This window comes from Monodelphis domestica, chromosome 5, assembly GCF_027887165.1.
Source record: "Monodelphis domestica isolate mMonDom1 chromosome 5, mMonDom1.pri, whole genome shotgun sequence".
NCBI classification, from domain to species: Eukaryota; Metazoa; Chordata; class Mammalia; order Didelphimorphia; family Didelphidae; genus Monodelphis; species Monodelphis domestica.
This window is the reverse complement of record NC_077231.1, coordinates 51,843,557-51,850,909: the sequence shown is the minus strand read 5'-3', so window position 1 is coordinate 51,850,909 and position 7,353 is coordinate 51,843,557. Positions and strand designations below refer to the sequence as shown.

General features: G+C 36.1%; 1 pseudogene; it reads right to left on the bottom strand.

Moving 5' to 3' along the window:
- Window positions 1-4,824: 4,824 nt before the first annotated feature.
- Window positions 4,825-6,264, bottom strand: LOC100012358 (heterogeneous nuclear ribonucleoprotein K-like; annotated as a pseudogene).
- Window positions 6,265-7,353: the final 1,089 nt, after the last annotated feature.

The window sequence follows — 7,353 nt, the reverse complement described above, 5'->3', positions numbered from 1 at the left end:
ATATATTCATGTTTACCTTAACTTGATATATACACTGTGAAGTGTTGGTCTTTTCACAGTTATTGCCATAGCTTTTTCCAATTTTCCCAATAATGTTTGTCAAATAGTGAGTTCTTGTCCCCAAACCTTTGATTTTTTAATTAATCAAAAATTAAATTAACTATAGTCATTTTTCCTAGATATTATATACCTGTTCTATTCCGTTGATCCATCATTTCATTTCTTTATCAGAACCAGATCATTTAGATAATTATTGCTTTGTAAAATAGTTTGAAATTTGTTAAAAGTAGGCAAATTTCCTTCATATTTTTATTGATTATCTTGTTATTCTTGACCTTTTGTTCTTCCAGATAAAATTTGCTATTATTTTTCCTAGCTCTATAAAATAAATTTTAGACTGTTTTGGTTGGTATAGCACTAAGTAAGGTAAGAGTGTCATTTTTATGACTTATGCTCAGTCTACTCATTCGCAATTATTTTTTCCACTTTCTTATATCTTACTTTATTTGTATGAAAAGTGTTTTGTAATTAAGTTCATTAAGTTCCTGGGTTTGGCTTCAAAGGTAGCTTTCCAAGTATTTTATATTATCGATTATCAATTTAAATAAAATGTTTTAAAATTTCTTGCTGCTGGGCTTTGTTGGTATATATAGATATGCCAATAATTTTTGTGGATTTATTTTATATCATGCATCTTTGCTAAACTTGTTAGTTATTTCCATTACTTTTAGCTGATTCTCTAAGTATACCATCATCTCTGTGAAGAGTGATAATTGTATTTCTTTCCTATTTTCTAATTGGTCAAATGGGAAAAGGAAGTACAAAAGCTCATTGAGGTAAATAATTCATTAAAATTAGAATTGGGCAAATAAAAGTGAATGACTCTATGAGTCATTATTAAACAATAAAAAATCAGAATAATTTTTACAATAGAAGAAAGTAAGGAGGGCAGCTGGGTGGCTCAGTGGATTGAGATCCAGGCCTAGAGACAGGAGTTCCTAGGTTCAAATCTGGCCTAAGCCACTTCCCAGCTGTGTGACCCTGGAAAAGTCACTTGACCCCCATTGCCTAGCCCTTACCACTTAAATAAAATAATGTTTAAAATTTAAAAAAAAAGAAGAAAGTAAGAATATTCTCACTGGAAAATAGTTTGAAAAGAGACAATTTAAGAATAATTAGATTACTTAGCTCAAACGAAAAATCCCAGGAATATTGCAGTCAAATTCCAGAGCTCCCAGATTAAAGAGAAAATACTATAAAGAGGAAGAGAGAGACTAATTGAAGGGAAGGCAGGTTTGAGAAGATTTTTCTCACAAGAAAATCATTTATTAGGAGGGAAAGAATGAAAGAAGATAGAAAGAGAAGAATAAACAGAATAAATGTAAGATGGCTGGGTTTGTATCCCAAAGAGATAATAAGGAAAAATACATGTACAAGAATATTCATAGCCGTTCTCTTTGTGGTGACAAAAAATTGAAAAACAAGGGGATGCCCTTCACTTGGGGAATGGCTGAACAAATTGTGGTATATGTTGGTGATGGAATACTATTGTGCTCAAAGGAATAATAAAGTGGAGGAATTCCATGGAGACTGGAACAACCTCCAGGAAGTGATGCAGTGTGATAGGAGCAGAACCAGGAGAACATTGTACACATGGTCCGATAAACTGTGGTACAATTGATTGTAATGAACTTTTCCTTTAGTGGCAATGCAGTGATCCTGAACAAACCAGAGGGATCTATGAGAAAGAACATGATCCACATTCAGAGGAAACACTGTGGGAGTAAAAACACCAAAGAAAAACAACTGCTTGATCACATGGGTCGATGGGGATATAATTGGGATGTAGACCCTAAATGAACATCCCAGTGCAAACATCAACAGCATGGAAATAGGTTCTGATCAAGGACACATGTAATACCCAGTGGGGTTGCATGTTGGCTATGGGAAGGGTGGGAGGAGAGGAGGGAAGAATAGAATATGATTTTTGTAACCAAGGAATAATGTTTGAAATTGACCAAATAAAAAGAATAAATGTAAGATGGAGAGAAATACGTAATTATAACAATAAATGTTATAATCTTCTCCCTTTTACTTTCTCTCAAATTCTGTCCAAATGCATGTTCAGTGTTTCCCTGACACTATATATTCATCTCAACTTCTGTTGTCACCTTTTACCTTAAATCTTTTTCTGAATCATGGTGTTTTCCAATGAGTCCTGCCTTATCATTATTTGGTTAAAGTATTTATGTTTCAGCTTCATCATTTGACCTTCCAGTGAATCATCTAATTTAATTTATTTAAATGGTGACTGATTTGATCTTCTTGTTGTTCAGGAATCTGTCAAAAGTCTTTCTAGCATCATAGTTTGAAAGCATCTGTTCTATGGCACTCAGCTTTCCTTATAGCCTAACTTAAAATCAGTCATTGCTACTAGAAAAAGAACAAAAAATACAACATATTTTGACTATACTTTTGCTGGCAATTTTAGAATACTGTCTAGATTTTTCATAGCTTTCTTTCCAACAAGTAAACATAGTTCAACTTCATGACTGCAGTTGATATATCCAGTGATCTTTGATCCGAAGAATACAAAATCTGACATTGCTTCCATTTCATTTTTTTTCCCTTTCTCTAGATGACTAGAAGGGAACAGTTGCTGATATCTTAGTTTTAGGGGAAGCTAGATGGTTCTGAGGATATTGTAGACAAGAGGTCATGAGTTCAAATTTGACCTTCAATAATTCCTAGGTGTTTCACCCTGGTTGAGTCACTTAACCCCAATTGCCCAACTTTTGCCATGCTTCTGCCTTGGAATCAATATTCATTATCCATTCTAAGGCAAAAAACAATTCATGCCAACTTTTAGGATGACTTTAACCCTCATCAAAAGGTTTCTTAATTTTTCTTCTCTGAATTGCATTTAAAAGTGGAATCATCTGCACATCTGAAACTGTTGATATTTCTTACAATGACTTTAATTCTGGCTTTTGAATCATCGAGAATAGTGTTTTACACAAAGGGAAATTGAACCTTATGGAAGTTTTATAACTATTGTAAAAATAGACTCCAACTCTGGACTTCAATTCCCACAAGTCTTTGCTCCACTTCCCCAAAATGCTTTGTAATCTCATGCAATTCTGAGGTGGGTCGAGATCGAGAAAGGATTTAACCTGATTGCAAAGGCTTTTGTGTCTCTTTTGGATTTCCATTTTGGAGCAGACGCAGCTCTTCCATGATGTGAGATAATCTTGTCTAGGCCTCTCTGGCCTAGGCACGTGTTTCTTATCCTGTATTTTCTTTAATCCTTAATCTTTAATAAATCTCTAAAAATATAATACTCCTGGCAGAGAGAAACTAATTTCTACCTGCCTCAGTCTCCCCTAAATTTTTAACTGTTACACTATCAATATCAGACAGATGGGAAAAGTGATATTTGAAGTCTAATCCTCTGATTCAAATTCTCTATTCATTGAAATACATGACCTCCATATAATCGAAAGTACCACTATAGAAGGAATGTGAACTATTTAAATGAGTACTAGACTTGAGTCAGAAGAACTGGGTTTAATGATGGTTATGAAATTTCTAACTGATATAATTTTGGGGAAGTACTTTAAACTCCTTGAATCTTAATTCCCTCAACCATAGAGTAGATAAAATGATATTTTAAGTAGCCATGATATAAAGATGCAGCAGAGCAGAGGTAATATGAAGTAAATTTATAATAAATAAATAATAAATAAATTTAAAAAATAAATAAATAAAGGTGGATTTATCTAGGATCTAGTTGTGTAGGCTGTTTTGAGAAAAGTTGATTTAAAAAATAATTTTAGAGAGGAGGTCAAGATGGCAGTGTAGAGGCAGCAAAAGTTTAGATATCTGAAAAACTTCCTCACTGATTATAAACCAAATACTTCTAGGGAACTGAAAACCAAACCTAACAACAGGACAGAGCCAAGGAACCCTCCTGTTGTAGTCAACTTAAAAGGTACACACCCAAAAAGCCTGAATTCTAGAACATTCAGGTTAAAGAGGAAGGAAGAAGGAAGGTGCCAGGACCACTACTCCACCACAGTAATGAGCCTCCAGCAGTGTCTGGAAACTCTAAGCCTGCAAGGGCCCTATTCTGGAAAGTGTATCTTGCAAGCAAAGCTATACCAGGCTCAGGGCTCCAAAACGGACAGCTGGGAGGTAGCTTGAGTAGAAGCACAGAGGAAGCAAACTAGTCACAGCAGCAGTACCCCAGTACCACATCCCCAGTACCAGATGGATTCACCAATGGATTCTATCAAACATTCAAAGGACAATTAATCCCAATTTTTTTTAGGTTCACTAAATTTATTTTAAAAATCATAAAATGTTTCTTACAAAAGAGCATTACATTCTGCACACTGCTCTGAATGGATGCCAGGGACATGGACTATTGATATTCTTTCCCCTGTCTCATCTCCCCAAAAAGTTACAGTGACCACCAAGCATGGTATTCACAATAGTTACAGGAGGGGAAAAATTTTCTATTTACCACCAACAATGAACAAAAATAAAATTCACTCTCTCTGCTGCTGTTTCAAATTTTCAATGTTAGTTTTGCAAGCCCTTCCCCCCACCCTGTTTGTAAGGAACTAAAACATTACATCTGGGGAACAGCAAAGATTTCACTACACCTCAAATGCAGAACACCTATGAAGCAGAGGAATGTTGGCTTTTTAAACAGAAGTGGATAAAAAAAGGTGCAGGACTCCTTCAGTTGTTCACTAGTCTTAGAAAAACTTTCTAGAATACTGCTTCATACTATAAAAAAAGAAAAAAATATATTTTGCTTTAGAATCCTTCAACATCTGCATACTGCTTCACACTGTTTTGCAGTAAATATTGTGCATTCTGTATCTGGTCCTCTGTTCCTGTAATGATAATAATTCAATCCTCAGATCCTTCCAAATATTCATCCATTTTGATTGATGCTCCAGATCCATGACATATTTGTTTGATTTGCTGACCACCTTTGCCAATAATAGACCCAGCCAAATCTTTGGGGATCGTTACTTGTGTTGTAATAATGGGTCCCCCAAGATCACCCTGCATAGGAATAATCATATCCAGAACCACCCTGTGGTTCATAAGTCATCTGCCATTTGGAAGGACTCCATGTATCTATTGCAGAGTCCCCAGTCTCATCAGCACTAAAACCAACCATGCCATCATAATGGTCACCGGGTCTTCCTCTTCTGTCATAAGCCATAAGATCTACTCCTCTAGGTGGTGGTGGTGGAGGAAGAGGAAGATTTCGAGCTCTGATACCACCCCTGCCACTGCATCCAGGGGGAGGAGGTGAGGGTCCTCTATGAGGGCTCATGTCATCATAATCTCTTCTAGATGGGGCATAGGACACCCAGGATGACTTGAAGGCATTCGATCAAAGCCTCCTCTTCCCCACATGGGAAATCCTATAGGGCATCCTCATCGATCATCAAACATCATTGTGAAACCACCATAGTCATAGGTTTCATCATAGAAATTGGGAACATAGGACTGTGAGCATCCTTTAATGGGAGACTCAGATATAAGATCCAATATGATATTGATGCACAGTGGAATGAGGACAGCATTCCTGGAAACGTTTGATAGTTGTCTGAGTGTTCTCTCCAGGTTCTTTGATTTTAGCACCTTTGACCCCAATAATTCCTCCTGCCAGACTCTGGTGAATCAACAGTCTTAACGCGCAGTCAACGTCGCTTCCTTTATAGTGTTGGTCATTTAAGCATTCCACAGCATCAGATTCAAACGGGAGCTGGCTGGTTGCAGTGGATGATGGCAACTGCAGGCCCTCTTCCAAGGTAGGGGTGATTTTCTTCAGTATTTCTCCAATTATTTCAATGTCTGCACTGATACTCAATATGCGCTCAGGGCCATTGCTGTCTGGGACTGAAACACTGGCATTGTAGTCTGTATGAAGTGCTTTAATATTTTTGCCTCCTTTCCCAATCCCTGCTCCGGCATTCTTGCTTTGAAGCAAAATGTGCAGTTCAACCATCTCATCAGTGTTTCTAGATCTTTTAAAGGCTTGCTGTTCCTCCATATCATCAGCAGGGCGCTTACCAAATTCACCATTGGTTTCAGTATTGGGGAAGGTTTCTTCTGGCTGCTCAGTCTCCATTTTCTCAGATTCAATGGGTAGACAATCAGTATTATATATCCTTGAAGGGCAGAACTGAAGTGGTCTGGGTAGGATCAACAACTGACACCCTAGTGCTGCAGTAACCAGAATCCAATGGGAAATCCAACTAATCCCAATATTATACAAACTACTTGACAGAATAAGCAAAAAAGTAGTTCTACCAAATTCCTTTTATGACACAAATATGGTAATGATCCCAAAGCCAGGTAGGTCAAAAACAGAGAAAGAAAATTACAGACCAATCTCCTTAATGAACATAGATGCAAAAATATTAAATAAAGTATTAGCAAAAAGACTCGAGCAAGTGATCATGAGGATTATTCATTATGACCAACTAGGATTTATTCCAGGAATTCAAGGATGGTTCAATATTAGGAAATCATCCACATAATTGCACATATCAACAAGCAAACTGACAAAAATCACATGATTATCTCAATAGATGCAGAAAAAGCCTTTGACAAAATAAAACACTCATTTCTAATGAAAACACTAAAAATCATAGGAATATAAGGGCCTTTCCTAAAAATAGTAAACAGTATATATCTAAAAAGCTAGTGGAAATAATCAACAACTTTAGCAAAGTTGCAGGATACAAAATAAACACACATAAGTCATCAACATTTCTATATAGTTCCAACACATCTCAGCAGCAAAAATCAGAAAGAGAAATTCCAATTAAAATCACCCTAGACAATATAATTTGCTGAGATAAACACAGGAACTTTATGAAAACAGAAAACAGCTAAAAACACTCTCCACACCATTAAAACTAGATCTAAACAATTGGAAAAACATTGGTTGCTCATGGGTAGGATGAACTAACATAATAAAAATGACAATCCTACCCAAATTAATTTACTTATTTAGTGCAATATACACCAAACTACCAAAAAGCTTTTGTTACAGAATTAGAAAAAATCATAATAAAGTTCATTTGGAAGAACAAAAGCTCAAGGATATCCAGGGAAATAATAAAAAAAAATGCAAAGGAAGGTGGCCTTGCAGTCACATATCTCAAACTATACTATAAAGCAGTGGTCATCAAAACAATATGGTACTGGCTAAGAGTCAGAAAGGAGAATCAGTGGAATAGACTTGGGGTAAATGACCTCAGCAAAACAGTCTAATGATAAACTCAACAATCAGACTTCTGGTACCAAAATCCACTATTT